At 45.7% G+C, this 14,673-nt stretch overlaps 1 protein-coding gene across 3 annotated transcripts in view; it reads left to right on the forward strand.

Annotated features, from left to right (window-relative positions):
• The window catches only part of LOC122544437 (RNA-binding protein FUS-like), a 21,971-nt gene that overhangs the window by 4,811 nt on the left and 2,487 nt on the right, over positions 1 to 14,673 (forward strand). For 2 of the 3 annotated variants that reach the window (XR_006310341.1, XR_006310343.1), the window contains one exon: positions 13,054 to 13,065. The gene's annotated coding sequence lies outside the window, so the exon portion shown is untranslated. Of the gene's footprint in view, positions 1 to 1,234; positions 1,244 to 13,053; positions 13,066 to 14,673 lie in introns of those variants that run through there. The other variant, XR_006310342.1, reaches the window with a different exon arrangement.

The following is a 14,673-nucleotide window of genomic DNA, read 5'->3' on the forward strand; positions in this document are numbered from 1 at the left end:
GATTTGGTTTATGCGAAGGTTGGTAGGGTGGAAGGTGAGCACCAGGGGCGTTCTGTCCTTGTTACGGTTGGAGGGGTGGGGTCTGAGGGCGGAGGTGCGAGATGTGGACGATATGCGTTGGAGGGCATCTTTAACCACTTGGGAAGGGAAATTGCGGTCTCTAAAGAAGGAGGCCATCTGGTGTGTTCTGTGGTGGAACTGCTCCTCCTGGGAGCAGATACGGCGGAGGCGGAGGAATTGGGAATACTATTGGGGGGTCTATAGATAACACCCAATAAAGTGACTGCTCCTTTCCTGTTACTGATGTCCACCCATACTGCCTCAATAGATAAATCCTCCTCAACAGCCTCCTCTTCTGCAGCTGTTTTGCACTCTCTCACAATGCTACTCTCTCTCCTCTTTTGCTCCCCTCTCTGTTCTTTTTAAAAGATCTAAACCCTGGAACATCCAACAACCATTCCTGCCCCTGTGACATCCATGTCTCCGTTATGACCACAACATCGTAGTTCCAAGTACTGATCCGTGCTCTAAGTTCATCACTCTTATTCCTGACACACCTTGCATTGAAACAGACAGACATTGACCCATCCCTTTCCTGTAACAACTGTGAATCATTCCTGACAGACTCTCTGCATTCTATTTCTGTCTGTTCAACAACTACCCTCATCTCTGACCTGCACCTCTGGTTCCCATCCCCCTGCCAAACTCGTTTTAACCCTCCCGAAGTGCTCTTGCAAATCTCCCGCCCAGAATGTTGGTGCCCCTCCAGTTTAAGTGCAACCCGTCTTTCATGTACAGGTCCCACCTTCCCCAGAAGGTACCCCAATGATCGACATATCTGAAGCCCTCCCTCCTACACTAGCGCTGTAGCCACGTGTTTAGCTGCACTCGCTCCCTGTTACTAGCCTCACTAGTACATGACATCGATAGCAATCCTGAGATTACTACTCTGCTTGTCCTTCAACCTAACTCTCTGAAATCACTTTTTAGAACCTCATTCCTTTTCCTAGCTATGTCATTGGTGCCAAAGTGCACCACAACTCTAGCTGCTCACCATTCAGAATCTTGTCGACTCAATCAGAGACATCCTGGACCCTGGCACCTGGGAGGCAACATACCTTCCGAGAGTCCCTTCATGACCACAGAATCTCCTGTCTGTTCCTCTAAATATTGAGTCTCCTACCACTAGCGCTTTTTTATTCTCCCCCTCCACCTTCCCTTCTGAACCACAGAGCTAGGCTCAGTATCAGAGATCTGGCCACTCTGGCTTTCCCCTGGTAGGTCGTATCCAACAGTATCCAAAACAGTACACTTATTATTGAGGGGACCAGCCACAGGGGATCCCTGCACTGCCTGTCTGTTCCCTTTCCATCCCCTGACCTTTTTCCTGTACCTGAGGTGTGACTGCCACTCTGTAACTCCTCTCAGTAACAGCCTCCCAAACGATCTGAAATTCATCCAGTTCCACCTACTCATGACACAGTTTCCAAGGAGCTGGAGTTGGGTGTGCTTCCTGCAGATGAAGTCAGCAGGGACACGAGTGGTGATCCTTAACCTCCCACATTCTACAAGAGAAGCATTCAACTGACCTAATATCCATTCCCACTGTTCTGAATTCCCAAACAGACTATTGAAAAAAACCCACTAGTAATCTTACCAAACTGGCGCATAGAGGTTTGTTTTGGTTAGAGGAGGATGGGTGGGAGACACTACCTTAGTTGTGTTTTGGGTAAAGCAACCGCCCAAATATATTACCTCACTTACTCAGCGGCCCCATGTCTGCTCCTGCTCAGCATGTGCTCCACCTACTCATGAGGTAAGCTTTTAAAGGATTAATTTGCCTTCCCGGCAGCTCCCTGGTCCTTGCTCTTACTGCTCCCACTGCTTCTGCAAATATATAATCGGTCAGTTCATAAGTCTGATAAGAGCAGGAATTCTTAAATCTGTTGGTACATGTTTCCAAACTCTTATATCTTCTGTCCAATGGGAGAGGGTGGAAGAGAGTATAACTGGGGTGGGAGGGGCCTTTGATTATGCCCCCTACTGTGTGGAAGCAGGCCATTTGGCCCATCGCATTCACATTGACCCTCCGAAGAGCATTCCAGCCAGACCCACACCCTTATGCCTGTAACCCTGCATTCCCCATGGCTAACCCACCTAGCCTGCACACCCCCGAACACTATGGTCAATTTAGATGGCCAATCCACCCTAATCTGCACATCTTTGGGCTGCTTCCAGGCTGCTTTCCTGAGGCAGCAGGAAGTGTAGATGGAGTCAATGGAAGGAAGGCTGGTTTTAGTGATGGACTGGGTTGCATTCACACCTCGGTAAAAACAATGACTGCAGATGCTGGAAACCAGATTCTGGATTAGTGGTGCTGGAAGAGCACAGCAGTTCAGGCAGCATCCGAGGAGCAGTAAAATTGATGTATCGTGCAAAAGCCTGATGAAGGGCTTTTGCCCGAAACGTCGATTTTACTGCTCCTCGGATGCTGCCTGAACTGCTGTGCTCTTCCAGCACCACTAATCCAGAATGCATTCACACCTCTTTATAATTTCACATGGTCTTGAGCTGAACAGTTGCCACTCCAAGCTATGATGCATCCAGATAAGATAATTTCTATGGTGCATCGATGAGTCACTGTGGAAATGCTGAATTTCCTTAGCCTGCTGAGGAAGTAGAGGCATTGGTGTGCTTTCTTGACTGTAGAGTCAATGTGGATGGACCAGGACAGACTGCTGGTGGGTTGAGGAGTTTAGAAGGAAGTGCAATGAATACACGTTGAGTGGACAGGATCACAAGTCCTGTCAGCAGCCATTGCTGTGTTTGCAGCGAGAGTGCTGCTGAGGGGAATGGACCAGCAGAGGGAGGACAAAACAGAGGCATAATAGGTCTGAAGGAGCAAGCAATCGCATTCTCATCCCCCTGCACCGAGACATCCGTCTCCAGGAAGTAATCACGCAATCGGAAGCCTCAGACTTGCAGCTTTAATGTGCAAATTATATCTCATTCCCATGGCACTCTGACCTCCCTCCGTGCAATTACTTCCTGTGAGTTGATGAATTGCAGACATTGAAGGGACCCCAAGCACCCAGGTTAATTCCACTGTCCTTGAAAATGTTTTTTACTACAGTTTCTCTGTAATTTCTGTTCAATAAGAAGAATGGGGTTCAGCTTCTCATGCATTTCAAGCTTTTGCCTTTGAATGCACCGCTTTCTTTAAAATCTTCCCTCCTAACGTACACTGCCAGAATTGGATACAATCTTCCAGTTAAGGCTGAACTAATTTGTTGTGTGTTCTAACTTCCCTGCTTCACTGTTCTGTGCTCGCATTTATAAAGCCAGCAAACCATTTCCCGAACCTGTGCTGCTGTCTTCAACCATTTGTGTTGTTCTGACTACTGTAGAGACTGGCAACTTTTAAAAACACATTTGGATTCCCAGTTAACAACCTAAAGGAATGGTACTCAAGAGTTTAATTTTTAAGAATTTTACTATAACAAACAAACCAAATTCAGCATTGACTAAACATTACTTGGTAGGTAGTTAATATGCTAAAGTACAGAAATGTTTCCCTTATTGTGGTCTAAACTCAACTACTAACCCCATGCTGTATATATAATTTGTAGAACACTCTGTTGAATTGCCATCTTTTAAAGTCATTCAGAGCTTCCAACACTTATGAGTCACAATGTCCAGTCACTCTCAGTCTTCCAAGAAATCCCAAACTGACATCCCACTCCAGAGGATTTCTTACCACGGCCATAACAACAGCAGCTCTTGGTCCTCACTTACCATCCCACTGGCATCCACATCCAAAGGGTCAGAGGCCATAATTCCTGTCACCTCCATTGGGATGCCACCATATTCCCATCCTTCATAAACCTTTCACGGGGACTGTTCCCTCCAGTACACGGGGTCAGTCTCCCAACCCCTCTACACAGCCCCATGGCACCTTCCCATGTAACTGCAGGAAGTGTAACATCCTGCCTGTTTATTTCCTCCCTCCTCAGTATCCAAGGGGCCAAACACAACTTCCAGGTGAAGCAACGCTTTATCTGCATTTTCACACAATCTAGTCTACTGCATTCGCTGCTCACAATGTGGTCCCCTCTGTACTGGGGAGACAATGTGTAGACTAGGTCACCACTTCACAGAACACCTACATTCTGCCCGCAGAAAAGACCCTGAGCTTCCAGCTACCTGCCACTTTAACACATTACCCTGTTCCCTGGCCAACCACTCTCTCTGGCTTTCCGCAGTGCTCCAGTGAAGCTCAGTGCAAACTGGAAGAATAGCACCTCAATTTCCGCTTGGGGCCCATCAGCTTTCAGAACTCAACAGTGAGTTCAATAATTTTAGGGCCTGAGGCATCTTCTCCTATGTCTTATACCCACTCCACACCTTGCCATCACATGGGTTGCTTTCACCACTGCCGGCCCATGTTCAACCACCAAAGGTCCCATTAGTAGCTTTTCTTTCTCCCTGGCTCACCATTATCCATTCCGTTGTCTGTCCCACCGCTGTGCTCTGTCTCTTTAGACATCCTCTCCACCTATTATCAGTCATTGGATGCGGAATGAATATCTGTTTTGCTTTCAGATTTCTGTGGTTCTTTGTTTCTCAAGCTTCCAAATTCTTCAAGCCCTGGGGATCAATACCACAGCTGTTCCACATGGAAGCCAGCACAGAAGTAATTTTCCTGATGCTCTCAGTCAGTGTTATCATTCGGTCTCGTCTCCAATTGTCCCTGTTCAAGGGATCAAGGAATACAGGGAGAAGAGAGGAGAATGGGGTTGAGAAACGGATCAGCCATGATTGAATGATGGAGGAGACTCGATGGGCTGAATGGCCTAATTCTGCTGCTATGTCTTATGGTGTTATGTTCTGGGGACAGAATGTCTGTAATAACAAGAACATTTTGTGGCTCAGTGATCGGTACTGCTGCCTCACAGCCTCGGGTGACTGTCTGTGTGGAGTTTAGATGTTCCCTCGTGTCTGTGTGGGTGTCCTTCAGGTGCTCCAGTTTCCCACCATAGTCTATTGCTGGGCGAGTTAGGGTAGATTGGCCATACTAAATTGCCCCGTAGTGCACAGGGATGTACAGGTCTAGATTAGAGTGGTGCTGGAAAAGCACAGCAGGTCAGGCAGCATCCGAGGAGCAGGAAAATTGAGGTTTTGGGCAAAAGCCCTTCACTATGAGGTTTCCAGCATCTACAGTCCTCACTTTTGCCACAGGGATGTGCATGCTAGGTGGATTAGCCATAGGAAATACACGGGTATGGGAATAGGGTGGGAGGGGTGTATCTGGGTGGGATGCTGTTTGGAGCAGTGCAGCCTCAATGGGCTGAGTGATCTGCTTCTACACTGTATGATTCTATGATTCTAAATTTCCCACAGTGGCCATGGGAAATGCAGGGTTACAGTATAGAGCTGGGGTGTCAGTGTTGACTTGATGGGCTGAATAGCTGTAGGGATTATTTTCAGATATTAACCCCGGCATGTGCATTTCAATGTCTCTATGTCTCAATCAGTTCTCAGTCTGCAGCTGCCTGTTGTTGGGGTTCCTGCATTATGAACTGGATGGTCAAGGTTAATGACCCAATTGAGCTGATGGACTCTTCTCTTGCCTCGATTGTGTTGGGAGGGCCCCAGAGTCTGATCCATGCTTCGATCTATTGCTCCAGCTGGGAGCCAGTGACACTGAAACCATGAGGCTTCATGAGCCTGAAGGTCAATGGGGACAGTGATTAACGGCCGTGAACCAGGGATAACTGTAACCCTGCCAAGGCTGCATTCCGAATCAACATGATTGGTTTGCCGAAACTGAATATCTTTCAGGGTCAGGGTAGCACAAGACCATCCAGAGCAAAATAATTGACTCTCTGGAGCAAGGTCAGTTCAAACAGGAGCATTCTTCGACTCATTCTTACCCAATGATAAATTGCAGGCAAACACACCGTGTATGAGATGCTGCTGGCTGTTTAGGGAGGCCAGGAGAATTGCAAATTACAGGCTGCAAAGGCATTAAATGCTCTTCATTTGCATTCATTTATCAAGCATGTTATCAAAATGTGACAGTGAATCAGGCACCGAAAGGTCAGGCTTCCTCCTTTCATATGATGCTATTAACTATTGATGCAATTCCATTTTAATTAAAATGTGGTCCATTGCTCTAGCTGGGGAAATAATCAAATCAGGAAACAGACTGGCATAGAGACTTGTAAATTGAGTTAAGAAGTGAATAGGAATTGATGAAATAAGTGGGAAAGGCAAATAAAATGGAGAAAGATGGTTACAGAATAATACAAATTCGAGTCAGATAATTAGACAATAAAGCAGCATGTCAGTGGCAGATAATTATCAACCACTTGTGTGTTAGTAATGGGATAAACTGGTTTACAAGCTGTGTTTGTTGAATTAAACATGAAATTTGGAATTCATGGTTTTCATATTTGACCTTTCTGGAGCTTGAGAAGTTAAACTAACAACTAACAATTAAATAGAGTCACAGATTCTTCAGCTTTCGATATCACACGTATTACAGACATTGTTCTAATCCAGAATAAACACCACACCCTATCTACTAATTACTTAGTCTCTTCAAGAGATTCTTTAAGTATATTAAATGAAAAGAATAACTAGAGAGACAATAGGACCCCTCAAGGACCAAAGTGGACATATATGTCTGGGACCGCAGGAGATGGGTGAGGTTCTCAATGAATATTTCTCCTCTGTGTTTACCGTGGAGGAAGACATGGGAACTTGGGAAAGCTAGTGACGATATCTTGAGGACAGTCCATATCACAGTAGAGCAGATGCTGGACATATGAGAATGTATGAAGGTGGATAAATCTCCTGGTCCAGACCAGGTATATCCAAGAAACCTGCAACAGGCTAGAGAAGAAATTGCAGGAGCCTTGGCTGACATATCTGCATCATCGTTAGCCATGGGTGAGATCCCAGAAGACCAGAGGGTAGCAAATGCTGTGCCCCTATTCAAGAAGGGCTGCAAAGAAAAACATGGGAACTATAGACAGTCAGCCTAACACCTGTGACAGGTAAGATACTCAAGAACATTCTAAGACATAAGATATACATGCATTTGGGAAGACAAGGCTTGATTAGGAGTCGTCAGCATGGCTTTGTGCTTGGGAGATCATGCTTCACAAATGTGTTCGAGTTCTTTGATGAAGTGACCAGGAAGGTTGATGAGGGTGGGGTGGTAGATGTAGTCTGTATGAATTTCAGTAAGGCCTTTGACAAGGTAGGTTGGTCTGGAAAATTAGATTGCATGGAATCTGGGGAGAGCTGGCAAATTAGATACACAATTGGCTTGATGGTAGGAAGCAGAGGGTAATAGTGGGAGGATGCTTGTTGGACTGGAGATCTATGACTAGTGGAGTGACTCAGGGGTCAGTGCTGGGTCCAATGCTATTTGTTATTTATATCAATGATTTGGATGAAAATGTACAAGGCATGATTAGCAAGTTTGCAGATGACACTAAAATAGGCGGCATTGTGGACAGTGAAACAGGCTATCAGAAATTGCAGCAGGACCTTGATCAGCTGGGGAAGTGGGCTGAGCAATGGCACATGGAGTTTAATATAGATGTGTGAGGTCTTGCATTTTGGAAAGTCAAATCAAGGCAGGAGTTTAATGTTGAATGGTTGGGCCTAAAAGAGTATGGTGGAATAGAGAGAACTTGGAGTTCAGGTGCACGGTTCTCTGAAAGTGGAGTCACAGGTAGACAGAGCAGTGAAGAAGGCTTTAGGCACACTGGCCTTCATCAGTTAGGGCACTGAGTATCAAAGTTGGGAAGTTATGTTGCAATTGTACAGCATGCTGGTGAGGCCACACTTAGAGAATTGTGTTTAGTTTTGGTTACCTTGCTATTGGAAGGATGTTATTAAAGTGGAAAGAGTGCAGAGGAAATTTACAAAGATGTTGCCAGGAGTCAATGGCCTGAGTTAAAGGGAGAGGTTGGACAAGCCAGGGCTTTTTCTTGAGATCATAGGAGACTGAGAAGGGATCTTATAGAAGTGTATAAGATCATGAGAGGCATGGATAGGATGAATGCACTCAGTCGTTTTCCCAGGGTTGGGAAATCGAGGACTCGAGGGTGTCACTTGAAGGTTAGAGGGGAAAGAATAAAAGGGAACGTGAGGGGTAACGTTTTTACACAGAGGGCGGTACACATAGGAAATGAGCTGCCAGCAGAAGTGTTTGTTAACAACATTTTGAACACGGAGTATAGAACAGTACAGCACAGTACAGGCCCTTCGGCCCACCATTTTATGCCAAGCATTTATCTTCATCTAATATCAACCTAACCTACACACCCCTCAATTTACTGCTGTTCACGTGCTTGTGCAGCAGTTGCTTAACTGTCCCTAATGTCTCTGACTGTACTACCACCACGGGCAGTGCATTCTGCACACCTACCACTCTCTGTGTAAAGAACCTACCTCTGACATCTCTCCTATACCTTCCTCCAATTGCCTTAAAATTATGACCCCTCGTGACAGCCATTTCTGCCCTGGGAAAGGTCTCTGGCTATCTACTCTGTCTACTCTATCTATGCCTCTCATTACCTTGTACACCTCTATCAAGTCACCTTTGTTCCTTCTTCTGTCCAGTGTGAAAAGCCCTAGCTCACTCAGCCTCTCTTCATAAGACAAGCCCTCCAATGCAGGCAGCTTCCTGGTAAATCTCCTCTGCACCCTCTCTAAAGCATCTACATCCTTCCTATAATGAGGCAACCAGAACTGGGCCAAGTGTGGCCAAGGGTTTTATAGAGCTGCAGCAAAACCTTGTGGCTGTTAAACTCAATCCCCCTGTTAATGAAAGGCAAAACACCATACACCTTCGTAATAACCCTATCAACTTGGGTGGCAACTTTGAGGGATCTATGTACGTGGACTCCAAGATCCCACTGTTCATCCACATTGCCAAGAATCCTCTCTTTAACCCTGTATTCAACATTCAAATTCGACCTTCCAAAATGAATCACTCCACATTTATCCAGATTGAACTCCATCTGCTACTTTTCAGCCTAGTTCTGCATCCTGTCAATGTCATCTTGTACTGATAAATGTGTTGCTGGAAAAGCGCAGCAGGTCAGGCAGCATCCAAGGAGCAGGAGAATCGATGTTTCGGGCATAAACCCTTCTTCAGGAATGTGGAGGGTGTGCCAAGCAAGTAATCTTGTAGCCTACAATAGTCCTTGACACTATCTACAAGACCAGTGACCTTTCTGTCATCGGCAAATTCACTAAACCACCCTTCCACTTCTTCATCCAAGTCATTTATAAAAACAGAACATATCCCTGCAGGACACCACAGGTCACCGATCTCCAGACGGAATACTTTATGACCACTTCTTTCAGCCAGCTAATTCTGTATCCAGACAGCCACATTTCCCTGTATCCCATACCTCCTAACTTTCTGAATGAGCCTACCATGGGGAATGTTAAAACATCATCAACTGCTTAAACATCATCAACTTGTCTCATCACATCCTCAAAGAATTCAATAAGGCTTGTGAGGCATGACCTGCCCCTCAGAAAGACATCCCAACTATCTTTAATCAGACTATGCTTTTCCAAATAGTCATAAATCCTATCTCTCAGAATCCTTTCCAGTATCCTGCTGACCACAGACTTATGATTGACTGGTCTGTAATTCCCAGGGATTTCCCTAGACCCTTTCTTGAACAGAGGAACAACATTCTCCTCCCTCCAATCAGCCAGTACTACTCCCATGGAGAGTGAGAATGCAAAGATCTTCACCAGAGGCACAGCAATCTCATTCCTCACTTCCCATAGTAACCTTGGATGTATCCAGTCTGGCCCTGGTAACTTATCTGTCTTGATACTTCCCAGAATTTCCAGCACATCCACTTCCTTAATATCAATCTGTTCAAGCCTATTAACCTGGTCCACGGTGTTCTCACTATCAATAAGGTCCCTCTCTCTCGTGAATACCGAAGCAAAAAACTCCATTACAGCCTCCCCACCAGACTCCAGGCACAGGTTCCCTCCACTATCTCTGATCGGCCTTACTCGCTCTCTCTCTGATTATTCTCTTATTCCTCACACATGTGTAAAATGCCTTTGGGTTTTCCCTAATCCTTCCCACCAAGGCTTTTTCATATCCCCTCCTGTTCTCCTCAGTCCATTTTTGAGTTCTTTCCTAGCTACCCTGTAATCCTCTAAAGCTGTGCCAGATCTTTGCCTCCTCAACCTTAACTAAGCTTTCTTCTTCCTCTTGACAAGAAGCTCCTCTTCTCTTGTCATCCAAGGCTCCTTCACCTTACCATTCCTTATCTGTCTCAGTGGGATAAAGCTATCCAAATGCAACAAGTGCTCCTTAAACAGCCTCCACATTTCTGTTGTGCCTTTCCCGTAGAACAATTGTTCCCAATTTATACTCCACAGCTCCTGTCTAATAGCAGTATAATTTCCCTTCCCCCAAACCTTCCCATATTGTCTGTTCCTATCCCTCTCCATGGTTATGGTAAAGGTGAGGCAGTTGTGGTCACTGTCACTGAAATGCTCTCCCACCAAGAGATCTGACACCTGGCCTGGCTTGTTACCTAGCACCAAATCCAATATGGCCTCCTCTCTAGTCGGCGGATTGAATCAGGAATCCTTCCTGGACACACCTGACAAAATCGGCTCCATCCAGACCATCTCCAGTAAGGAGGTTCCAATCAATATTGGAGAAGTTGAAGTCACCCCTAACAACAACCTGGGCCTGTTTCTATGCTGTATGACTTGAATTCTGTAAATCTTTCCTGCACCATCTCACGTTTAACAACATCGTTCCTGTAGAACGGTGATGAAAATTGTACACAATCTCCTAAAAATGGCCTTGCCAATGTCTGTACAGCCACCACATGACATCCCAATTCCTATACTCAATGTTCTGACCAATGAGGGTAGGCATACCAAAATCCTTCTTCACTGCCCTGTATACCTGTGATTTAAAAGGCGCTTGGACAAGTCCATTGCTCGGAAAGATTTAGCAGGATATGAGCCATGTGCAGGGAAATAGGATTAGTGTGGATGGATATTTTGCTTGGTGTGGATGAGTTTGGGCCAAAGGACGTGTGTCCACGCTGTAGGACTCTATGACTGTAATCACTGCAATTACAGTGTTTAACTTTGATCTTTCTTTCTACCTTTTTCTTAAGATTCTGTGCCCAGGTACTTGTACATAAGATGACACTTTGTGTTGATATACTGTGTACATTTCACTCTACACCTGCACTATTGTACTTGAGTACAGGTGAAAATAAAAATCAAAACCAAAATCAAAATTAATGTTGAGAGTTGTGTGATAATGCATCTTGGGCAAAGGGATAGCGAGAGTAATATTGGCAATGGCAAAGTTATAAGGAGAGTGAAAGGTCGGGGGTACATAGCATCAATAATTGAAGGTGGGAGATCATTGAATCACTACAGTGCGGAAGGAGGCCATTCAGTCCGTCGATACTCCAAAGAACACCCCACCCATCTGTTTGCCATGGCTAATCCATCGAAGCCTGCACATCCCTGGACACTTTAGCACGGCTAATCCACATAACCTGTACATCTTTGGCCTGTGGGAGGAAACCCAACCACCCAGAGGAAACCCCCAATATTGATTGGAGCCTCCTTAGTTACAGGCACAAGGCGAACTCCACACAGACAGTCACCTGGCGGTGGAATCGAACTCGGGCCCCTGGCACTGTGAGTCAGCAGTGCTAATCATAGTGCCAATCCCATATGGGCATAATAGCTAGCAAAGCATGTGGTACTGTAAGATTTTGTGCATTCAATTATTATGCTGAGAATAATGTTGACAACACCGTGGTTAAATTATATACATTTATTAGCTAATCAATGCAACCTTGGGCAGCCATTGTTCCGCTAACCTTGAATTCCTCACCATCAAATTTCTATCTACCACGGGAATTTCCCACTGCTATTCTAACTGCTGTGTACATAATGCCACAAGCAAAGGTTGAGGAAGCTCTGGATGTGCTGTACTCCACCACTAACACCCTGGAGACAGAACACCCTGAGGCCCAGTTCATTTTAATTGGTGACTTCAATCAATCCAATCTAAGGAAGGTGTTGCCCAAGTACCACCAGAACATTATCTGCCCCACCAGGGGCCCGAACGTTTTTGAACACTGCTACACCACTGTGAAAGATGCCTACCACTCCATCCCCCGCCCTCATTTCAGGAACTCCGACCACAATGCCAGATTTCTTCTCCCGGCTTACAGGCAAAAGCTCAAGTAAGAGACTCCCTCGTGGATACAGGTGCAGTGCTGGTCGGAGGATGCAAAGGATCAACTCCAGTGCTGTCTGGAATCGGCTGACTGGGCCATGTTCAAACAGTCCACAGATACCTTGGACGAGTACATCACCACCGTCACAGACTTTATCAGCAAGTGTGTGGAGGACTGCATACCAAGGAAGTCAATCCGGGTGTTCCCCAACAGGAAATCCTGGATAAATCAGGACATACAGAACCTGCTAATAACCAGGTGTGAGGCCTTCAGATTAGGAGACCCATGCAAATACAAGGAATCCAAGTATGACCTTCGCATAGCAATTAAAACAGACAAGGACCAATACCGATCCGAACTAGAGACCTAGACAGACACCCAGCGACTACGGCAAGGACTGAATGACATCGCAGGTTCTCAAAAGAGATTGTGCAAGATGGCAGATGATAACATATCCCTCCCAGATCATCTCAAGCCTTCTACGCTCGCTTTGAGCAGAATTTCGGACAAGAGGTAACACCTCTTTCGACAAGTCCTGATGAAGCTATCCCAACAGTCACTGCATCAGAGGTCAGATCAGTTTTACTTCGTGTCAATCCAAGGAAAGCTTTGGGAACAGATGGAGTACCAGGCCATGCACTCAGAGCCTGCACAGATCAACTGGCAGAGGTCTTCTCGGACATCTTTAACCTCTCCCTGCAGCAGGCCACTTTCCCTCCCTGATTCAGGAGGGCCAACATCATCCCTGTGCATAAGATTGCTCTTGCAGCATGGCTCAATGACGACTGCCCAGTGGCCCTAACTTCGGTGGTCATGAAGTGCTTTGAAAGGCTGGTTATGGCATTAATTAACTCCAGCCTCCCTAGTGCTCTTGACCATAACCAAATTGCCTATCGGACCAATAGATCCACGTCAGATGCCATATCATTTGACCTTCACTCCTTCCTAGAACATCTTGACACCAAGAACAGCTACATGAGAATTCTACTCATTGACGACAGTTCAGCCTTCAACACTATTATCCCCTCGAGATTGATTACTAAACTTTGTGATCTTGGACTAAGCCTCACTCTCTGCAACTGGATCCTCAGTTTCCTGACCCACAGGCCATAATCAACATCTTGACACCAAGAACAGCTACATGAGAATTCTACTCATTGACGGCAGTTCAGCCTTCAACACTATTATCCCCTCGAGATTGATTACTAAACTTTGTGATCTTGGACTAAGCCTCACTCTCTGCAACTGGATCCTCAGTTTCCTGACCCACAGGCCATAATCAGTGAAGATTGGGGACAATATTTTATTCTCACTAAAACTTAATACTGCGTACTGAGCCCCCAACTGTACTCACTATATACCCATGACTGCATCACCAAATACCAGACTAATGCCATTTCCAAGTTCACTGATGACACCACCACAGTCGGTTGAATCTCATATGGCAATGAAACAGACTACAGAAGGGAAGTGGGAGACCTGGAAAATGGTGCACTGAGAACAAACTAGCTCTCAATGCCAGCAAAACCAAGGAACTCATTATTGACTTTCGGTGGGATGTTATTCATTACCTACTCAATAACAGCACAGAGATGGAACGAGTGGAGAGTGTCAAGCTCCTGGGAGTGGTCATCCACAACAAGCTTTCTTGGACTGTTCATGTGGACACACTGGTCACAAAGGCCCAACAATGTCTCTTCTTCCTCAGGCAGTTGAGAAATTTGGCATGATGGCGAATACCCTTGCCAACATTTATAGGTGCACCATCGAGAGCATTCTGTCTGGACGTATCACTACCTGGTATGGCAACTGTACCATTCAAGATCAGGCCAAATGCTGACAAATGGGACTAGATTTATTTAGAATATTTCTTCAGCATGGATGAGTTGGACCAAAGTGTCTGTTTATGTGTTGTATATCTCTATGCTCGATTTCAGCAAAACAGAAGCACTGATCATTGGCTTCAGGAAGAATGGAGGATGAACCCCCCCTTACCCCATAGAGATGTACAGCATGGAAACAGACCCTTTGGTCCAATCCATCCATGCCGACAAGATATCCTAACCCAATCTAGTCCCACCTGCCAGTATCCAGCCTATATCCCTCCAAACCCTTCCTATTCATATACCCATCCAAATGACTTTAAATGTTGCAATTGTACCAGCCTCCACCACTTCCTCGGGCAGCTCATTCCATACACGTACCACCCTCTGCATGAAACAGTTGCCTCTTATATCTTTCCCCTCTCCCTCTAACCTATGCCCTCTAGTTCTGGACTCCCCCACCTCAGGGAAAAGACTTTGTCTCTTTATCCTATCCATGACCCTCATAATTTTGTAAACCTCTATAAGGTCACCCCTCAGTCTCTGACGCTCCAGGGAAAACAGCC

This window comes from Chiloscyllium plagiosum, chromosome 48, assembly GCF_004010195.1.
Source record: "Chiloscyllium plagiosum isolate BGI_BamShark_2017 chromosome 48, ASM401019v2, whole genome shotgun sequence".
NCBI lineage: Eukaryota > Metazoa > Chordata > Chondrichthyes > Orectolobiformes > Hemiscylliidae > Chiloscyllium > Chiloscyllium plagiosum.